The sequence below is a fragment of the Balaenoptera physalus genome, assembly GCF_965194825.1.
Source record: "Balaenoptera physalus genome assembly, chromosome: 3".
Lineage (NCBI taxonomy): Eukaryota > Metazoa > Chordata > Mammalia > Artiodactyla > Balaenopteridae > Balaenoptera > Balaenoptera physalus.
The window spans coordinates 15,614,268-15,637,419 of record NC_138890.1 but is presented as its reverse complement, the minus strand read 5'-3'; the positions used below and the strand labels follow the sequence as shown (position 1 = coordinate 15,637,419).

At 42.9% G+C, this 23,152-nt stretch overlaps 1 pseudogene across 1 annotated transcript in view; it reads left to right on the top strand.

Moving 5' to 3' along the window:
• Positions 1-23,146, top strand: part of LOC309658763 (olfactory receptor 10T2-like) — a 42,627-nt pseudogene extending 19,481 nt beyond the window's left edge. Inside the window, exon 2 of the transcript XR_014268294.1 lies at positions 14,143-23,146. The product of XR_014268294.1 is annotated as an olfactory receptor 10T2-like (transcript). The remainder of the gene's footprint in view (positions 1-14,142) is intronic.
• The last annotated feature ends 6 nt before the right edge of the window (positions 23,147-23,152 follow it).

Sequence of the window (23,152 nt, the reverse complement as noted above, 5' to 3'; positions counted from 1 at the left end):
CACCTGAAACTAACACCACATTGTTAATCAACTATGCTCCAATATAAAATAAAAAGAAACATCTTCATGCTGCCCTTCTGTAGTCACACCTTCTCATCAGTTCTACCCCCTGGCAACCATTGATCTATTATTCTCCATCACTTTAGTTTTGCCTTTTCCCAAAAAAAGTCATATAAATTGAGTCACACACTATGTAATCTTTTGAGATTTGCTTCTTTCACTCAGCTTAATAATCTTTGGGATTCATGTTTCAGTAGTTTCTCCTTTTCATAGCTGAGTAGTATTCCACCATAAGGATGTATCACAGTTTATTTAACCATTTACTTATTGAAGGATGTCTGCATCATTTCCAGTTTTTGGATGAATAGAGCTGTCATAAACATTTTGTGTACATGTGTGGACATATGTTTCATTTCCTAGGAAAAATTTCTAGGAGTGGAACTGCTGGGTCATATGGTGAAGATAGTTTAACTTTGTAAGAAACTGCTAAATGGTTTTCAAGAGAGGCTATACAGGGCTTCCCTGGTGGCGCAGTGGTTGAGAATCTGCCTGCCAATGCAGGGGACACAGGTTCGTGCCCTGGTCTGGGAGGATCCCACATGCCGTGGAGCAACTAGGTCCGTGAGCCACAATTACTGAGCCTGTGCGTCTGGAGCCTGTGCTCCGCAACAAGAGAGGCCGAGATAGTGAGAGGCCCGCGCACCGCGATGAAGAGTGGCCCCCGCTTGCCGCAACTGGAGAAAGCCCTCACACAGAAACGAAGACTCAACACAGCCAAAAATAAATAAATAAATAAATAATAAAATAAAATAAAAAAGAATGGGTTGCACCTTAAAAAAAAAAAAAAAAAAAAAGAGAGGCTATACAATTTTGCATTTCCCCCGGCAATGTCTGAAACTTCCAGTTGTTCACAACCTCACTGGCACTTGGTATTGTCAAGTTTTTTTTTTGTTGCTCTTGTTTGTTTTTATCTTTTGACATTCTACTAGATGCACAGAGGTATCTCATTGTGGGTTTGCTGTGCATTTCCCTAATGGCTAATGATTTAACCATATTTTCATGTGTTTATTTGCCATCTGTATATCCTCTTTGGTGAAATGTCCGTTCCAGTGTGTTCTGTCCATTTTTAAAAGTTGTTTTGCTATAATTAAAAAAGATACACGCACCCCTGTGTTCATAGCAGCAGTATTCACAATAGCCAAAACATGGAAACAACCTAAATGTCCATCGACAGACATAGGGAACAGACTTGTGGTTGCCAAGGGGGAGGGGTGTGGGGGAGGGAAGGACTGGGAATGTGGGATTAGCAGATTTAAACTATTATATATAGGATGGATAAACAGCAAGGTCCTACTGTATAGCACAGGGAACTATATTCAATATCCTGTGATAAACCATAACGGAAAAGAATATAAAAAAAGAATGTCCGTATGTGTATAACTGAGTCACTTTGCTGTACAGCAGAGATTGCCACAGCATTGTAAATCAACTATACTTCAAAAAGAAATAAAGTTGTTTTGTTTTCTTACCGTTGATTTTTGGGAGTTCTTTACATGTTCTAGATAAAAATCCTTTGTCAGATATTTGCAAGTATTTTATCCCACTTCATGGCTTAACTTTTCACTCTTTTAACCATATCTTTCACAGAGTTTTAATAGTCCAATCAAAGTGTTTTTTCTTTTATGGACTGTGCTTTTGTATCATATCTGGGAACTCCTTGTCTTATTGTATGAGGCACAACCTTAATATGATATTGAACAAAAGTGATGAAAGGAGACATCCTTGTCTTGTTTTTCATCTTAGGGGAAAAACATTTAATCTTTCACCATTAAGTAAAATGTTAGCTGTAGGTTTTGGGTAGAAGAAGTGTATCAAGCTGTGCAAGTCCTCTCCTATTTCTAGTGTGTTAACAGTGCTGCATTTTGTCAAGTGGTTTTTCTGTGTCAATATATATTTTTTCTTCTTTAGTTTGGTAATACGGTGGATTACATTGATTGATTTTTTTTTTTTTTTTTTGGCCGCACCACGCAGCATGTGGGATCTTAGCACCCCGATCAGGGATCGAACCCGTGACCCCTGCAGTGGAAGCACGGAGTTGTAACCGCTGGTCCGCCAGGGAATTCCCCACATTGATTGATTTTTTTAATTGACATATAATTGACATACTATAAAATTCACAGATTTAAAGTGTACCATTCAGTGGACTGTAGTGTATTCACAAGATTGTGCCATCACTACCACTATACATTTCCAGTTTTCTCATTGCTTTATGGAGGAGAGAATTTTTGGAGGTCATCACTCTGACATGGATTGATTTTTTTTCAAACTTTTTATTTTATATTGGAGTATAGTTTTTTTTTTCTTTTAAAACTTTTTACTGGGAAAAAATTTTCAAATTTACACAGAAGGAGAAGGAATTATTTGCCCATTATTCAGCTGTAATAATTATCAATATGTTGTCATTCTCTTTTCATCTATCCCTCCCACCACTTGGAGTATAGTTGATTAACAATGTTGTGATAGTTTCAGGTGTACACCAGAGTGATTCAGTTATACATGTACTTGTATCTATTCTTTTTCAAATTCTTTTCCCATTTAGGTTGTTACAGAATATTGAGTAGAGTTCCCTGTGCTATACAGTAGGTCCTTATTGGTTATCCATTTTACATATAGCAGTGTGTACATAATCCCACACTCCCTAACTATCCCTTCCCCCCCATCCTTCCCCCTTGGTAATCGTAAATTCATTTTCTAAGTCTGTGAGTCTGTTTCTGTTTTGTAAATAAGTTCATTTGTATTATTTCTCTTTAGGTTCTACATATAAGCAATATCATATATTTGTCTTTCTCTGTCTGATTTACTTCACTCAGTATGACAATCTCTTGCTCCATCCATGTTGCTGCAAATGGCATTATTTCATTCTTTTTAATGGCTGAGTAATATTCCATTGTATATATGTACCACATCTTTATCCATTCCTCTGTCAATGGACATTTAGTCTGCTTCCCTGACATGGATTGATTTTTGGTTGTTGGATTTATGGGTTTGGTGTTCAGAGGGAATGACTGATCTGGGATATATCTTCGGGGAGCATTGGCACAGGAATGGTATTTAACACCATATGATTATCCTAATCACCTAGGGAAAGAGAGGAGAGTCAAGACTGGGGTCCTGGACTCCAGTTCCAGTGTTAGAGTTGGAGAGAAGAAAGAGATTGAGGAATAGTCAGAGATGAAGGGGAGAAACCAGGGGTAGCAGATGTTGTCAGCCTTCTGTCCATATCTCCTTGCTCTGACCACTTCAGTCTCAGTTCCAGCAGTCAGTGGAACAGCCAGTCTCATTCCAAGAGCCAGGCAACATCTATTTGCCTGAAGGCTTTCTCTGGCCACAAAAGCTTACTCTATTCACATGTTCAGCAGGCTGGGAGCACTGGGGAATTAATGTCCCCAGGGTCCTCCCTAAACACTGACTGACTGGAGTGGGTGTATACATACATCAGCTCCCTCCCTTCTCTGTGGTGAATGCTCTCTGCTGCCGCCCAGTGGTTTCCAGTGGGAATGAACCCCAGTTGACACAGGGATAACTTGCTTGATAACCCGTGCTTAGTGAGCTTCCTTTCCTTTCCTTCCTCATTTCTCCACTCTCCTACCTGTGTGTTCTGAGATCACCTCCCAGAGAAACTTACGTCCTATCAAATCCTTGTCTGCTTCTGGGGGAGTTTCAACTATGACAGGGGTTGTTGGTATAGGGTAGGTGGGCGTGCAAAATCATGAGACTGTGCTCATGTATAGTCATGAAATTTAACTCATCATGTTAAAGTGCTCTGCTCAGACTCCCGTGTTCATTGCAGCACTGTTCACAATAGCCAGGGTCTGGAAACAACTTAAGTGTCTGGCAACGGATGAATGGACAAAGGAGAAATATATATAATATTATATACATGTGTATATTATATATATATAATATGGTATATATACATATTGGACTATTATTCAGTCATGAGAAAGAAGGAAATCTTGCCATGTGTAACAACAGGTATGGACCTTGAATTCATTTATGCTAAGTGAAATAAATCAGACATAGAAAGACAAATACTGCATCATCTCACTTATATGTGGAATCTAAGAAAGCTGAACTCAGAGAACCGAGAGTAGAGTGGTGGTTACTAGGGGTTGAGGGAGGGGAAAATGGGGGAGATATTGGTCAAAGGGTACAAACTTCCCATTTTAAGGTTAATAAGGTCTGGGGATTTAATGTACATCATGGTATTATAGTTAATAATACTGTATGTACACTTGAAAGTTTGCTAAGAGTGTAGATTGTAAATGTTCTCACCACAAAAAAGAAGTAGTAATTATGTGATGGGGTGGAGGTGCTAGCTACTGCTGTGGTGGTCATCATTTTGGAATATATAAACATATTAAGTCAACACATTGTACTACTCAAACTTGCACAATGTTGTATGTTAGTTATATCTCAATAAAGCTGAGGGAATTTTTTTTGTTTTAAATACAAATATCTCAGCTAGGGAGAGAGAAGAGGGCTTAGGACTGAACTTTGGAGAATTGTAATTTTAGGAGGTGTGAGAGGAGGAGATTGTGAATGTGTGGCTAGAGAGGTGGGAGAGAAAGCAGGCAGCATGGAAAGCAAGAGAGGAAGGCAATGCAAGGAGGGAATTTGTCATCTGGGTGTAATGCTCCTGGGAGGTGGAATAGATGAGGACCGTTCTGAAGAGCTCATGGGCTAGGGGGAGAAACACAGGGACACAGATAATATGGAGAAGAAACCCAGGACCTCTGGGAGCACAGATGCTAGGTGTGACTATCCTGGAGTGATCAGGGAATGCTTCCTGGAGGAGGTGATACCAGAGATGTGTCTTTCAGGAGGAGTAGGAGTTTGCCAGGAGGCTAGGAGGAGGGGGAAAATAAATTCTGAGAGAACAGTATGGGAAGGAGCAAAATAGTGTGAAACAGCATGGAAATCTCAGAGGAGGGGTCAACAATTTGGAATGACTGGGCCTATACCTCACCTTCCCACTTATTGGTAATTTATTTATTTATTTTTGACTGTGTTGGGTCTTTGTTGCTGTGCGCAGGCTTTCTCTAGTTACGGTGAGTGGGGGCTACTCTTTGTTGCGGTGCGCGGGCTTCTCATTGTGGTGGCTTCTCTTGTTGCAGAGCATGGGCTCTAGGCACGCAAGTTTCAGTAGTTGTGGCTTGAGGGCTCTAGAGTGCAGGCTCAGTAGTTGTGGTGCACGGGCTTAGTTGCTCCGCGGCATGTGGGATCTTCCCAGACCAGGGCTTGAACCCGTGTCCCCTGCATTGGCAGGCGGATTCTTAACCACTGCGCCACCAGGGAAGCCCACTTATTGGTGACTTAATCAATGGATGTATGTTGGTTCGCCTGGAACAATGTCTGGATGTAGAACTAGAGGAGGTAGCTGTGGCCAGATCATGTGAGTCTTGAAAGTGAAGATGGGGAATTTAAAACTTTACTCTGAGGGCAATGGGGAGCCATGAAAAGTCCCTGGGTAGAGAGGAAACACAGCCAGAGTCTTCTGTTCTGCTGGCCAGTGCAGAGGATGGACTGAAGGGAGAAGTAGCTGCATACTTTTGCAGTGGGTGAGAAGGATGCAGGTTGAGTTAGGATGGGGCAAAGGGAATGGGGCGGAGTAGAGGAGAAAGAATAGAGAAGACATGGCAACTAATTAATTCTGGGAGAGCAAGAGAGGGATAACCATGAGAAGTTAAGCCTGGGCAACATTTGTATAACAACATCAAAGTGATCCACTTCTTCCTTCCTCCTTTTAGGGAAGGGCAGGGAGGGTGCCTCTTCCTTGGGGCAGCAGCCTTGCCCAGCTCGTGGTGGGCACTGACGGGCACTGGGGAGAATGGATGGAGTGAGGAGTGCATTTGTGACCACTATCCACAGAAAGAAATCATAATTAGTCCTTTCCCCACTTTTTTTGCCATCAGAGCCTGTGGGCTGGGGAAGCAGACCCTGGGGTCTCCAGTTTCCAGGAGGGAAAAACCTCACAGGGTGTTGACAGCCTGAGCCCTGGGGGGCTTGTTAGTGTCTGGGGAGCCCCTGGGACAGCAGCTCCAGGGAACCCCTGTATAACAGGAACCCGGTCCTTAGCCCCTTCTCTCTCAGGCAGTGAGCAGAGAGTGATGTCAGCAGGCACCGTGGGAGCCTCCCTCGGCCATGGTGAATATGGATTCAGGGCCCCTTTCTGGCTGCAGAAGCCACCCTGGTCCATCCCCAGTCCTAGTGGTGAAATCTGAGAATGAGTTGGTGGAGAGAGAAATGCCGGAGTGACTGAGCATTCATCTGAAAACAGCCAACAGGGCCAGATTTGGATGACATTTGCCCAAAAGGTGTTCAATTCTGTTTTCTGTGTGGAATGTGGGATGGAGAAGATGATGATATTTGCTTAGGAAGGGACGGGGAAACCTCAAGGAGAACTGTCCATTGCCATGCACGCCGACCTGCATTCAGAACCCACACCAGAACCCTGACCTGCACAGGCGTGTGAGCAGACAGGGGGAGAAGGGTGGGGCTAAGGCGTGCAGTTGGGGTGCAAAATGCACACATGTGTGCCCTGCAAGCATCAGGCACACACATGCACACACATGTATCTGGGAGCTTCATGGGCACAAATGCACACACACACATATAGAGTCATTTAGCAGTGAGGGCTCAAAGGCGATGGGGAAGGGGCACCAGCTTTGGGGGAGGCTTCCTGATGGAAAAGGAAAGACTCCAGATCCTAGTCCCATGTGTTCCTCAGCTTTCACCCTCACTGTGGGGGCGGCCATGGGCGTGCCCCTGAGCTTGGGACTCACTGGGTCCCAACTCTCCCACTAAACAAGCAGCTTGCCTGGAGATCTGTCCATGGGTGCAATTGTCACGGGTTCCAGGTATGCAAATAAGGAACTTTCTAGTCCTGTAACCTGACTTCCTTTTGGCCAGGCACTCTCACTGGTCACAATTGGAAAGCGGACTTTGGATACATTGAGGCAAACTCAAACTCATAGCTTCTCAGCTGCTGCAAGGTTAAATTTTAGCCACGGGCTTCCCTTGTGGCTCAGTGGTTAAGAATCCGCCTGCCAATGCAGGGGACACGGGTTCGAGCCCTGGTCCGGGAAGATCTCACATGCCACGGAGCAACTAAGTCCGTGTGCCACAACTACTGAAGCCCGCGTGCCTAGAGTTCCACAACAAGAGAAGCCACCACAATAAGACGCCGGCACACCGCAACGAAGAGTAGCCCCCGCTCGACGCAACTAGAGAAAGCCCGTGCGCAGAAAGGAAGACCCAAAGCAGCCAAAAAAGAAACAAACAAAAGAAAACAAACAAATAAATAAATAAATTTTTTTAGCCACGTTCAGGGCTTCCCTCTTTACTCTTCCTTCTCTCTGGACTGGGCAGATGCCACCTCCGTGGTGAGGATGGGGAGGTGCCTGCCAGCTGTCTGCATGAGTCCACTGTGCTCGGCATGTGTCCGCCCCAGCATTCCCTGAGATGAACAGAATCTCCTCTCATCCTGGCTGGACAGATCCCACCCTCCCCCCCCACCGCCCCCTCATACAGCTTTGCCAGCTCCCACACCCTGCTCTTTCTCCCACACCCGTATCTAACCCATCAGGAAATTCAGTGGGCTCCACCTGCACAATCTGTCCAGAATCGGCCACCTCTCACCACCTCCGTGGTCCCCACCCATAATCACTCACCTGGACCAGCTCAGCCACCTCCTCCTTGGTCTCCTGGCTGTCACCCATGTCCCCCCACATTCTGTTATCCCACAGCAGCCAGAGGGCACCTGGGAGCCTCTGAGTCAGGTCATGTACCTCCTCTGCTCAGAATCCTCCGTGGCTCCCATATCACTTGGTATAAAAGCCGAAGTCCTCACTCTGACCCACAAGACGCGCTCAGCTCAGTCACCTCTCTGCCCTCACCTCCTTCCTCCATCTCAATCACTCCCTCTATCTCCCTGTTTGTCCTTGCGGTTCTTGTTCCAGGCACAGTCTGGCCCCAGGGCCTTTGCATGGGCGGTTGCCTCTACCTGAAATGCTCTTCCCCATGCACTTTCTTGACTGATTTCCTAATTTCTTTCAAGCATGAATTTGGGGCCTTTGCTAAGCTGGGACAAGCCACCCTGGCCCATTCCCAGCCCTCAAGGTGAGATTTGAAAATAAGGAGGGAAAACAAGAAATTTCAGAGCAACTGAGCATTAAACCTCAGCAAGTCCTTTTCTGATGGTCTTATGTAAAATTGCAGCCCTCCTCAGACCCCTCAATTACCCCCTAAGTTCTCTGCTTTTTCTTTTTCTGTAGCACTATCTTCCAACATACGGTCTCACTTATTTAGTTATCATGTTCATTGCTTATTTCCTGATTCACTTCCCTAGAGCCTTTTGCTCCTCCAAAGCTGGGATCTCTGCCCATTTAGTTCCCTGCTGTGTCCTTAGTGTCCAGAGCAGTGCCTGGCACAGAACTGATGCTCAGTGAATGTGTATAGCCTGAAAGGTGACCCTGCAAAACTTGCAGCCCTTGAAGCACAGCCTCCAGAGTCAGACTCCTGGCTTCACATCTTGGTACCATCACTGTGAGAATGTAAGCAGATGATCCCCTCTATGCTCTGCTTCCCCAGCAGTGCAAAGCCGAGAATAATAATCCCAGCTATCCTTACAAGGAGTCTGAGACCAAAGGATTCATACCATTGTTTAGGGAATCTCACTATTATCTGTAAGCTCAGAGGATCAATATCTACTTGCACAGATGAGGCTCAGAGGGGCAAAGCCATCTACCCAGGGTCACGCTGCTCCTAGTCAGTGAAGGTGCCAGTATTTAAACACAGGTCTTTCTGATTCCAGAGCTCAATTTTGTTGTCTCTGCCTGTCACTGTCTTGAGCACAGGATTTCTGCTTTATGTAATGGGGATTTTTTATCAGTTAGTGACCTCCCTATCACTGGAGGCAGGTAAGTAGAGGCTGGATAATTGAAGTCGAGGAGACTCCTACACTGAGTTTATGCTGAGGGGTGTTTCCTTCTCAATTCACCTATTCATGAGGCCCAAGAAAGGCTGACATTCCTGGAGGAAGCTCGTGTTAATATTATGAAGGGCCCCTTCCCCATGACAACGGCAGTTGGAAGTCTATCAACTTGGTCTCGACTTCTCCCTCTAAAAAGCATCAACTCACTCGAAAATTCCTCTAATTCCCTTAGGTCCCCACACATGCTTCCTGTGATCTTCCTAAAAAGTCTTCCTCATGGCTTGCCAGGGAGCCAAGTTACCCACCTATTTGCAGTTTTTACTAGACATTTGTTCTTCAGATCATATATTGAAAATGTTCATCACATATGGCGTTAGCATATTTTGTATTTCAAAGGGAACCTCTTTATCTCTACCCTTAGCTTCCTTTTTCCAAACCAGATTGATTAAACTTCTTGAAGAACAATAAAAAATATTTACCCAGAGGAAAAAAAATCCCTCTAAGAAATGTTATTTCTCTGTTTACAAAAATCCCCATTCAATGTAGAAAAATTGGGACATACAAAAAGAATAAAAAACACATGCCTTTGTAGTGAGTCAATTAGGATCTGATTGTTTTGTTACCCTTTTCTCAGAAAACACATAAATGAGAATTCTTCTCATGTCATCAATTATTCTCAGAGACGTGACTTTAATGATAGTCCATCTTCTCTCCTATTAAAGTTTTAGGGTTTTTCCCCTCTTAATGGTTTGTAAGGGCATTTTATTGAACACATGTTGTTTCTTTTTTTTTTTTAACTTTAAATAATGCTACTATGAATATCCTTGTACCTGGTGTCAGATAATTTCTTTATGAGAAAAATCTAGAAGCAGAATTATAGAACCAAAGTAGGACTTCAGATAAATGACAAATTGCATGTTCCTGCAACCAGCAATGTAAAGATGACGGTAGACGGCCTCGTTCTGCACACACTCATTAACACCCAGCACTCATTTTCCTCTTTAATCTTTGCCAATTTGATAATTTTAAAAAATGCTATTTAGGTATTTTGCCCATTTTTTGATTTTTTTTGTTTTTTTGATATTGAGCAGTATGAGCTGTTTGTATATTTTGGAAATTAAGCCCTTGTCAGTTGCGTCATTTGCAAATATTTTCTCCCAGTCTGTAGGTTGTCTTTTCATTTTGTTTATGTTTTTCTTTGCTGTGCAAAAGAAGAGCCAAAGATTTTTTAGGGCCACAACCTTTTCTAGTTTATGATTTGCCTATACGTTTACTTCAATTTAACAATGTTTTGTGATATTCAGAAATTACACTTTTTTAGCGGTCATAATCCAGCTACTTTTTTTCTCTGTGAAGTCTTCCAGCTAATTGAATTTCTATAATTCTCACTATATAAAGGTTCTGATGTTCTTTCTGATACAGTTTAATGTGAAATAAAAGAGCTTCTTTCAGACACATGCTCTGGGCATCTCTGCCAAGTGTGCCTTTTCTTAGATCTAGATTTCTCAAGTGGAGTCTGAGATTCTTAGTTTTGGAGTTTCATTTTGCTTTATTTAGTTTTTGAAGATTTCAAGTCAGGCTTTGCTTTTTTTTTTCACAGTGTGAATCCCTCACTGGAATTTCCCTAAGTTGAATATTCTTTTAGTTTTATTTGTGCTGGATCAGATGTTGGCAAACTATAGCCTGAGGGCCAAATCTGGCCCCTTGCCTGTTTTTGTAAATAAAGTTTTATTGAAACAGTCATGGACACGTATACATTGTCTATGGTTGCTTTTACACTAGATGGGCAGAGCTGAGCAGTCATGACAGAGATCGTACAGCCCAAATGGCCTAAAATAGTCACTATCTGGCCTTTTACAGGAAAAGTTTGCACCCCTGTGCTTGATCAACAGGGCTGCCTGCTTCCTGCTTCCTGGTTTTCTTTTCTTCATGAAAAATAGGCATCCCTTCCTCACTTTTTACACCTGTTAAGTTCTTTGATGGTCCTGACTAGTCCTTTCTTTATAAACAGAATGTCTTTGGACTTGACCAAGCACATTTTTGTTGTTTTTCTCTATTTTATATATTCTCAGAACTATAATAATAATAATTTAAAATTTATTTTTCACAAATTAAAATTTCAACAAACTTCCAAAACATTTAAAGGGTCATTCTCAATTTCTCTCCTCCCATTGCTGCAGGTGAGTAATTTCAGGGGCACAGCTATTTATTCTAAGGGTCACCGGCTTGCAGATTACCCAAAATGCCACTAGATGGAGCATAAATCAGGACTCACCTCTCCACCGCCTCCACCCATCCTCGTCTCAGAGTTGGTATTTCAGGATTCCAAGGCTGAAATGTGCTTCTCTCCAAACCAATTAACTCTTGATAAGCAGGGAAAGATTACATTAGGACCATTTTCCAAATGAGTGCAAAATACTCAGAAACATTCCAAAATAGGTTATATATATTTTTCTGAGCTAGCAGGTTCATTGATTATAAAATAATAAAACTATCGCCAATCCAGGATTTTTACTAATGCTTCATTGTTTGAATTAAAATGGTCAATAATTTTATGGGAATTTCCTGGAGGCCCAGTGGTTAGGACTCCGTGCTTCCACTGTAGGGGGCACGGGTTTCATCCCTGGTGGGGGAACTAAGATACCGAATGCCGGTAGCGTGGCCAAAAAAAAAAAAGGTCAATAATTCAGAGTTATTTTCCATTTAATTAACACAGATGTATTTATTAGCACAAGGCCTAGGGCCTGCAATACTATTAGGGGCCCATGAAATTGTGTTAATTTCTAAGATCAGAAGAAATAAATAATTTTTTAGGGTGAAAATTATATTCATTTTACACCAACACAGTCCTAAAATGTAAAATTTTAAATTTTTGTAAAACTGAAATAAATTTAAAAGTTAAATTGATTTTAATTTATTTAATAAATTAAATTGTATTTAATGTATTTAATAAATTAAATTGTATTTAATGTATTTAATAAATTAAATTGTATTTAATGTATTTAATAAATTAAATTGTATTTAATGTATTTAATAAATTAAATTGTATTTAATGTATTTAATAAATTAAATTGTATTTAATGTATTTAATAAATTAAATTGTATTTAATGTATTTAAAAAATTAAATTGTATTTAAATAAAAATTAAAAAATAAAATTTAAATAAAAATTAAAAACGATTTTTTTTCTTTGGCTGCTCTGCGAGGCTTCCGGAATCTTAGTTCCTGGGCCAGGGATGGAACCCCTGCTCCCTGCAATGGAAGTGCGGAGTCCTAACCACTGGACTGCCAGGGAATTCCCTTTTTAAAACAAAAACAAAAACAAAAACAAAAACAATTTTTATGGAGGAAGGCAAAAGTGCCTAGGGCTCATGGAAGACTTGATGTAGCCCTGGGTATTAGGTTTCCTAAAAGTATTCCTTTGTTCATTTCAGGTATCGATGCTACAGGCTTTGCCTTTCTTGGGTATTCTTTTCACACGGATTGTAGAGGACCCTGTAAATTCCTGGACCATAACCCCTTGGCCCTTATTCCCTTTCTTACCTGCCAGACTTTGAATTCCCTGTACATGTGGCAGGTTTGGAAGTACTGGGAGATTAACGCCTCCTGGTCAAAACTCTTGAGCAAGACGATTGGGGGCTGGTGGATAAACACCCCACTTCCCTTGCTGCCCCTCAGGGACCTCCAGGTGGGATTAAATTATAGTGGTCCCACTAAAGAATGTCACTGGCCACCTGGCTCTTCAAGGATTGAGTCATTGGCCACTGCAGTCACTGACCTTCAACACACCCTGAAAGGGTTCAGTGTGGAGATCAGGAATGAGGCTCTCCGGGCTCTGGGAAAACTGATAGAACAGCCCTTCAGATAGTTAGATATTTTTTTTTTTAATAAATTTATTTATTTTATTTATTTATTTTTGGCTGCATTGGGTCTTTGTTGCTGTGCACAGGTTTTCTCTAGTTGCAGCGAGTGGGACTACTCTTCGTTGTGGTGCGCGGGCTTCTCATTACGGTGGCTTCTCTTGTTGTGGAGCATGGGCTCCAGGCGCGCGGGCTTCAGTAGTTGCAACACATGGGCTCAGTAGTTGTGGCGCATGGGCTTAGTTGCTCCGCAGCATGTGGGATCTTCCCGGACCAGGGCTCGAACCCGTGTCCCCTGCATTGGCAGGCGGATTCTTAACCACTGCGCCACCAGGGAAGCCCCAGGAGAGACTTTTGTGAACCCAATTTCTTGCATCTTCCCATACTTAGAAAAGCACTAAAATCATTAACTAAGATAACTGTGCCTTGTGACCAGCAGTAATTTTCTACCAAGATGTGTGCTTGATTGCACATCCCCTTCTCCAGAATTACATATATGCTGACCTGCTTCCCACCTCTTCGGAGCAGTTGCTCAGAGCTCTGTGAGAGGCTGTCTCCTGGGCTATAGTCCTCAGTAAGTCCCCAAATAAAACTGAAACTCACAGCTCTCATTTTGTGTGTTTTTATTTCAGTCAAAACCTTGATAATACACTTTTATTGTCTGTCTCCCTTCCCCACTCCACCACCCATGGCTTTAGAGATGAGGCAAGGATTACTTAGAGACTCTAAGAACTATAATAATTATGTGACATGATAGAGATGCTGAATATGGCTACAGTGGTAATCATATTACAATATATCAATGTATCCCAGGCCATGGCGACCACCATTTTACTCTTTTTTTTTCTTTCTTTTTTTTTTTTTTACAAGTTTGGATTTTAGGTTCCACCTATAAGTGAGATCATACAGTATTTTTCTTTCTCTGTCTGACATCATACTTGGCATGATGTCCTCAAAGTCCATCTATATTGTCAAAAATGGCACTATTGCCTTCTTTCTCACCACTGAATAACATTCCAATGTGTCTATGTACCAATCTTCTTTATCCATTCATCTGTTAATTGGCACTCAGGTCATTTCCATATCTGTAATTTTCTCGTCTGTTGAAGAGCTGCTAGCTGGGTGATATGAGGAAAACTGACCTCATTTCTGAGTCTCTTTTTCCTTTTTTTCTTTTTTCTTTTTTTTTTTGTAAAACAGGGATGATTATCCTGTCTCACTGGTATCTGTTGCTTAGCAGAGCCTTATTAAGTTGTCCTATTCCATTTCCTCTGCTTCCTCCTCTCAGGTTCCTGAGAAGCAGTGGGAAAATGCCACCTGGCTGGTGACGGAGTTCATGCTGGTGGGTATCTCCACCTTCCCAGGCCTGAGGACCACCCTCTTTGCACTGTTCTTCCTCACATACTTGGTCACCCTGAGTGGCAATGTCACCATCATCACCATCATACATGCGGATCGGACCCTTCACGCTCCCATGTACCGCGTCCTGGCCGTGCTGTCCCTCTCTGAGACCTGCTACGCGCTGGTCACCATCCCCAATATGCTGGCTCATCTGCTCATGGAGAGTGGCGCTATCTCCATCCCTGGTTCTTGGGCTCAGATGTTCTTCTTCCTGGGCCTGGGACGCAGCCACTGCTTCCTCCTTACCCTGATGGGTTACTAAGCTAGGTTGCCATGTGTCACCCGCTGCGTTACTGGGTGATCATGAGACCCACAGTTTGCCTCTACCTGGGAGCCCTGGTTTTCTGCTTCGGGTCCTTGGTGGCCTTGATCGAGACCAGCCTGACCTTCTCCTCGCCCTTCTGCCACAGCGACCCGCGTGGAGCAGTTCTTCTGCGACATCACCCAGGTCCTGAAGCTCAGCTGCGCGGGGAGTGCCAGCAAAGCGCTGGCCATCTTCTTCCTGAGTATCCTCGTGGTGCTGGTCTCCTTCCTCCTCATCCTCCACTCCTACACCTTCATTGTGGCCGCCCTCCTGAGGATCTCCTCAGCAACCGGCCGGCACAAGGCCTTCTCCACCTGTGCGGCCCACCTCACCGTGGTCACTGTGCATTTTGGCTGCGCCTCCATCATCTACCTGCGGCCTGAGTGCAGAGGAAACCCGGACCAGGACCGCCTGATGGCTGTGTTCTACACGGTGGTGACACCGCTGCTGGACCCGGTGGTATACACTCTGCGCAATACAGATGTGAGGGTGGCATCGAGGAGGACCCTGGCGCGAAGCCGCGGAGTTTTAAAAATAAACACTCGTCCTAAGTTCCGGCTCTAGCTTTTTCATGAACACTTGCCCTGCCTGACACTCAGTTCCCCCACCTGGAAAACAGAGGCCACTCCCATAATCTTAAATGAAATAGCCTGGGTGAGGCAATTTACAAACAGTGCCTGAGACCCAGCATCAACTCCATAAAGGCTGCCCTTTCCCTTCGTCTTCGTTTCCTTGACTTTGCTGGGTTGCAACGCGGTCTTCAGCACAAGATGGTCACTAGTGGAGGGCGGCCCTGACCCTACCCGGTGCTGGCGGGCAGTGGAGGGCAGTGCTTTACCCAGCAGTGAACAGGGGTTGGCACCGGGTCCAGCATCCTTTTATTTTGTCTCGCTCAGAAGTAGTTCACTTTTTTTTGTGGGGGCGGGTGCGGGGGGAATGAATGTTACCAACCAAAGGCTGCCTTTATTTTTCCTGTCACACTTGAATGATGTTTACATGATTGTTGGCCACCTCTCTCCCCCTTGGGTCCTTTATTTCTTTGGTATATGATGGGGAAAGAAAGAAAAAACGAAGAATTAAAAATTTTTTATTGTAGTAAAATATATATAACAAAATTTATCTTTTTATCCTTTTAAAATTTTCTTCTTATTGTTGAATTTTATGAATTCTTTGTATATTTTGGATAACAGTCCTTTATGAGATATGACTTTTGCAAATATTTTCTCCCAGTCTGTGGCTTGTCTTCTCAGTCTCTTGATACTATTTTTTCCAAGTATTTATCACTAACTAAAATGATCTTATTATCTATTGTTTGTCTCCTTTAGACAGTGTAAGGTCTTCGTACAACCTCTCACTACAGTGTAAGGTCCAAAAATAACGTGTATTTCCAGTGCATAGCATGGAGCCTGGTATTTTGGATGCAGTTGACAAATATTTGTTGATTGAATGAATGGATAAGAACTGTTAACATTTTTTAGTTTGCTTTATTCTTTTTGAAAATGGCATTAAGCTGTTTTAAGTTCTTCCATCTCCTTTTTTAAATTTTGAAGCTCAATTTCAAATTATCACCATTTTCATCTTCAAAATTAAGGATAATGGTTAGCCACTTACAATAGCACGAGATGAATTTCTACTGTTTAATCATTTTTAAGTGTACAACTCAGTGGCATTAACTACATCCACAAGTTTGTGCAACCATCATCACCATCTCTTTCCAAAACTTTTTTCATCCTCCTAAATTGAAATTGTATGGCCTTTAAGTAATGACTCGTCATTCCCCCCTCCTCCCCATCCCTGGTAACATCTGACTTACTTTCTGTCACTATGACTATGCCTATTCTACATATTTCATATAAGTGGAATCTTATAATACCTGTCCTATTGCGTCTGGCTTATTTCACTTAGCATAACGTTTTGAAGGCTCATCCATGTTGTAGCACATATCAGAACTTCATTCCTGTCTATGGCTGAATAATATTCCATGTTATTCACATGGATATATATATATATATATTTTGTTTATCCATTCGTCTGTTGATGGACATTTGGTTTGTTTCCACATTTTGGCTACTGTGAATAGTGCTGCTATGAACATTTGTGCATACGTATCTGATTGAGTCCTTGTTTTCAATCCCTTTGGGTATGTAACTAGGAGTGGAATTGCTGGATCATAAGGTAATTCTGTTTAACTTTTTGAGAAATCACCAAATTGTTTCTCATAGTGGCTGCACTATTTTACATTCTCACCAGTAGTGTACTAGAGTTCTAATTTCTCCACATCTTTGTCAACACTTGTTATTTTCTGGTTTTGAAGATTTTAGCCATCCTAATAGATGTGAAGTGAGTTTTGTAGTTTAGTAGTTCACTTTTGTTTAATTAAACACAGATGATGGATTGAAATCAGCCAAAGTATCTTCTCTGACCACAATGGAATGAAATGAGAAATGAGTAACAGAAGGAAAACTGGACACTTTACAGATATATAGAAATTAAACAACACACCTTTGACCAATGGGTGAAAGAAGAAATTACAAGTTAGATTGGAATATACTTAAAATGAATGAAAATGAACGCACAACATACCAAATCTTGTGGGATTCAGCAAAAGCTATGCTCAGAGGGAAATTCACAGCTGTAAGCACTTACATTAAAAAAGAAGAAAGATCCCAAGTCAGTAACCTAACTTTACACCTCAAGGAACTAGAAAAAAAGAGTGAGATAAACACTAGTGATGAGGCTTCCACTATAAGTTTTGGTGAGGATGTAGAGAAATTGGAACAATTGCACACTGTTGATGAAATTATAAAATGGTGCAGTTGCTATGGAAAATGGTATGGTGATTCCTCAAAAGATTAAAAATGAAAAATAGAATTACCATATGATCTAGCAATTTGACTTCTGGGTATATATAGAAAAGAACTGAGGGACTTCCCTGGTGGTCCAGTGGTAAAGAATCCACCTTACAATGCAGGGGACGTGGGTTCAATCCCTGGTCAGGGAACTAAGATCCCACATGCGGCAGGGCAACTAGGCCCGCATGCCACAACTACTGAGCTCGTGTGCCTCAACTAGAGCCTGTGAGCTGCAAACTACAGAGCCCACATACTCTGGAACCCACACACCACAACTACAGAGCCCACATGCCCTGGAGCTGCATGCTACAGCTAGAGAAGAGAAAACCTGTACACCATGACGAAAGATCCCACATGCCTCAACGAAGATCCTGCATGCTTCAACTAAGACCCGACACAGCCAAAAATAAATAAAGTAAATAAATAAATAATAAATAAATCTTAAAAAAGAAAGAATTGAAAGCAGAGTCTTAAAGAGGCATCTGTACATTCATGTTCATAGCAGCACTATTCGCAGTAGCCAAAAGGTAGAAGCATCCCAAGCACCCACTGACAGATGAATGGATAATCAAAATGTGGTATATACACACAATGAAATATTATACAGCCTTAAAAAAGGGCAGTCTGACAAATGCTACAACGTGGATGAATCTCGAGGACTCTACGCTGAATGAAATAAGCCCGACAAAAAAGGACAAATATTGTACGATTCTGCTTATATGAGGTAACTAGAGAGGTCAAATTCATAGAGACAGAAAGTAGAATAGTGATTGCCAGGGGCTGGAGCCGGGAGAGGGAGAATGGAGAGTTGTTTAATGACTATGAAGTTTCAGTTTTGCAAGGTGAAAAAGTTCTAGGGATGGATGGTGGTGATAGTTGCACGACAATGTGAATGTACCTAACACCACTGAACTGCACACTTAAAAATGGTCACAGTGGTAAATTTTATGGTATGTGTATTTTGTCCCAATTACAATTTAAAAAGTTACTGCTATGAGAGGCAGGCAGTATTAGCAAGAGAAGGATTTCTTTGTCTTGTAAATATCTTGGTGCTGAAACACCTGAAGGCATCTTCCTAGGCAGAACCAGAAGGACCGGTGCCACTTAGCCTAATGAGTCAATCATTCACAGCATCTAATTCAAACTGTCCTTCGAGCCCTGGAATGGCTTCTTGGGGCTGGTGACCCACAGACTTGAAAAAAAAACTTTCAATCTACATGCAAAATAAATGTTAAAGCCATAGTAAACCAAAAACCTCAGTGGAAGCATGGGAAGCACACTGAATTTAGCAATTAAAATATTTAGTTAGGCAGGAATTGTGAAGACTGCCATTGCTGAGAGTAAGGTCTTTGTCCATGGTCCTTGGCTCTATCCTCTGGGAGGTTCCTCACTGGCCTCTGTTCCCCATCACCACTTCTGAAGCTTTCTCATTCCATTTCCTGCTGGTATGATTTTAAGGACCTCATGGTACAATCTTGGGGCATTGTTGTTTTTTTTTTTGTTGTTGTTTTTTTGGCTTCACCTCGAGGCTTGCAGGATCTTATTTCCCGGGCCCACAGTGAAAGCGCTGAGTCCTAACCACTGGACCGCCAGGGAACTCCCTGGGGCATTGTTTTATATGCCAGAGAGTCATGATCTTTTGCAGGCCAAGCTCATAGTTTCTCTCAAAAATTTAGTAGGTGTCTGGTCTTTTTTTCTTCAGGTAGCTCCATGGGCAAGTAACAACAGCCAAAGATTTCCGCTGGCACAGCTCTTTTTTTTTTCCTTTTCACTTTTTAAACTGTGGCAAAATACATACAGCATAAAACTGACCATCTTAACTACTTTGAAATGTATGGTAGTTCAGTGGTATTAAATGCATTCAGAATGTTGTGCCACCACCCCCACCATCCATCTCCAGAACCTTTCATCTCATAAAGCTGAAACTCTGTCCCCATGAAACGCTAACTCCTCATTCCTCACCACCCCCTGCCCCCCACCAGCCCTTGGCAACCACCATTCTACTGTCTTTTCTTTATGAATTTGAACTACTCTAAATAGCTCATAGAAGTGGAATGATACAGTATCTGTCTTTCTGTGACTGTTATTTCAATGAGCATCACGTCCTCAAGGTTCATCCACCTGGCGTAGTTCTTAAACCCGAATGATGCCCTCATTTATTTCCTGGCTTCTATACTTGATTGGACCTTGGCATTCTCTCGAGGATGCTGAGAAATGGTTAATCTCTTGCTACAACTGCCTCCTCAGGGCCACTTTGTATCGCTGCTTCCCCTTGAACCCCCAAATCACCAGACTCAGCCCATTTAAATTGTAGTCTGCATGGAGAGAGACTACCTCAATATTGTTAGGGTCCCTTCTGCCTCTGCTTGCCTCAGTACACCTCTCTCTTTAATGACAGTGGCAAGAAGTAGCAAACAAACATAACAAATAATCTGGCTTTTCCTAACCACTTCCCAGAGGGCTATAGACTCAATAAACACAGTCTGCTATGCAAGACTCACAGTTTTACCTGCCTGGTGAGGATGACTAGAGGTCCAGGTGGTGCTCTCTTTGGTTCAGGAGATGGAAGCAAGGACTGTGGCCTTGCATCACAGTTTAGAAGGAGCCTGGTGCCTTGGGCTCCTTCTTAAAGGCTGTAAGAGTGCTTAGAAACACAGGTCACCTCATGCCCACTGAACCAGGGGGTCTGGAGATCTGGGTTCCAGTTTAGCTTTGAACCACTTGCTGAGACGTGGGAAGGTCCCTTTCCTACTCTGTGTCTCAGAGGTCATTAAACGAAGGAAATGGCACATGTTTTTTTCCCTCTTTGACATTTTTAGACCCTATGCTTTCTCTGAAACTCATAAATATGAGGATCGATGAGGAAAGGTCTGGTAAGTTCACTGTTTCCCAAAATGTGAAGCTCTTAACAGTAACATTTCCTCCATGTGGCATGAAAGAAACTTTTGAATTACACAGGCAGAAATTTATTCCCTTTCTCAGTTCTCTTTGAAGGCTGATGATTACTTCAAGGAAAAATTTCAGTTTGGTGCTAGTGTATCTTTTAAAAAAATTATTTATTGGGAATTCCCTAGCTGTCCAGTGGTTAGGGCTCCACACTTTCACTGCCAGGGGCCCGGGTTCAATCCCTGGTCGGGGAACTAAGATCCCACATCCCGCATGCTGCATGGTGTGGCCCCCCCCAAAATTTTTTTATTTACATAGTGTGAGTGTGTATAATATCTGTCTATATACACACATATGTATGAAGTTACATGTATAATTTTATTTTTAAAGCATCATACAGTAAAATAGATTTTTTAGTGTACAGTTCAATGAATTTTAACACATGCAACCACCACTACAATCTGGATACAGAACAACTCCATCACCCCCCAAAATTCCTCATGCTACCCTCCATATGTCACACTTCCCGTATCCCCTGGCAACCATTGCTCTGTCCTCCTACACTATGGTTTTGTCACTTGGAGATTATCATATCAATGGAGTCACACAATATGTAACCTTTTGAGACTGGCTTCTTTCACTCAGCATAATTTTTTTTTTTTTAGCAATTTAGCTTAATTTTTTTTGAGCCTGTGGGTAGAGAATGCTTTTCCCCTTAAGTTTTTCTTTTTTTTCGGTCATGTCACGCAGCTTGTGGGATCTTAGTTCCCTGACCAGGGATTGAACCTGGGCCCTCGGCAGTGAAAGCACAGAGTCCTAACCACTGGACCGCCAGGGAACTCCCTCCCCCACCCAAGTTCTATTGGGATATAATTGACATATGATATTGTATAAGTTTAAGTTATACAACATAATGATTTATTATTTGTATTTATTGTGAAATGATCACCACAATGTTTAGTTAACATTCAGCACTTTACATGGTTATAAACTGTTTTTCTTGTGATAAGAACCTTTAAGATCTACTCTCTTAGCAACTTTCAAATATACAATACAGTATTGTTAACTGTAGTTACTACGTTGTACCTTACATACCCAGGACTTACTCATCTCATAACTAGAAGTTTGTACCTTTTGACTACCTTCATCCATTTCCTCCACCCCTCACCCCTTGCCTCTGACAACCACCAACTGGTTCTCTGAGCATAATTGTTTGAGATTCATCCAAGTTATTGTGTTACCGTATTTTGTTCTTTTATTGCTGAGCAGTGTTCTACGGTATGGATGGACCACGGTTTGTGTAACCACCTAATGAGGGGCATTTTGGTTTCTCCAGTTTTTGGCTATTACATATAAAGCCACTATGAACAATCATCTGCAGGTTTTGTGTGACTTAGTTTATTCAAAACCCCTTCTGGTTTCCCAACTCACTTAGAATAAAATTCAACATAAGCACAGTGGTATCTGGGTGGGCCCACAAAACTACACCCTGTGATAGGCATGAGGGAGCCATGTGGTTGCAGCACAGGGCCCATTCTTGAATTGCTTCCAGTCTGGAGGCCCAGGCAGCACTGCTTGAGTTCACAGTCTGCCTCTATCACTTACAAGCTGTGCAACCTTGGGTAAGTTCCTTAACCTCCCTGTGCTTCAGTTCCAGCATCTATAAAATGGGGATATTGCTAATACACCTCCCTTCCAGGGCTGTTGTGAGGATTAAATGAGTTCATATGTCAAAACGGCATGGAACAGCGCTTGCACATAGTAAGTGCTTGACATAAGATAATCACTATTTCATTATTGGCTCTGGAAGTTTAATTGGGCCCAGAAGGCCCTTCTAGGACATTTGCATTTTATCCTGTTAATATTGGCAAGGAGAGTGGGGTTGAGCTGGTAGGAGAGAGACAGTGGGGAGAGGGACTGGTTTGGAGACTGCTGGAATAATCCAGAGCAGCTCTTATAGAGAGGCGGGTAAGAGCCTGTTTGGAGTGGATTCAAGAAGAATAGGAGAAGAGCTCACGGAGACAGTAAGTGTAGATGGATTTTGCTAAAAAGAGGAGCAAATGGACAGTCACAAGTGGAGAATGTGGGGCCATCGGAGGGTTTTTTTTTTTTTAATGGGTGAAATGAAAACCTAGGAATGATTCAATATAAAATAAAATTAACGATGGGGTGGAATCCTTGGAGGGAAGTCCCAGAAGTTGACAAGGGATAGAAGTCAGTCTTGGAGGGAAGTAGGGCGCTCGGGACCAGAATTACTCCCCCTCTACTGATGGGGAGATCATTTTCCAGATGCCAGACGGCTGCAACGTGGTGAAGCGCTTGTTGGAACCGGGGACCACTCAGAGGGCCCATTCCCCTACACCGTAAGCAGAAAAACTCCAAGCGTCCGGGGAAGTGGGCAGGGCTTACAAGGGTAGGGGCAACAGCGGAGGCGGGGATAGGGGAGAGGGGGCGAGCCTCTGCCTTCGCAGAACTGCGGTGGGATGGGAGGCAGGGCCTGGAGCTAGAGCGAGGGGCAGGGTTTGTTTGGGGTGAGATTCCCGGATGGTGGACACTGGGCAGGGGGTCCGAAATCGTCCATGCTCGGCCAACGTGAAGGGGCGTACAGCACGCCTGGTGTGGAAAGCGGGCTGGGCTCGGAAGGCCCGGAACCTCCCGGCCTGCAACGCTGGGCCAACGGAAGGCCGAGGAAAGTGGATCGCGTCAAACTCCCGGCTACTGGAAGCCTCAGAGGGGCGTGGCCTCTTGTAAAAAAAAAGCGTGAGGCCTGCAGTGCGAGCCAATGGGAAGCGAGGGAGGGCGGAGCCTGTGTAAGGGGCGGCCAGTAGAGACAAGGCTCTTATAGGAGGTGCCCT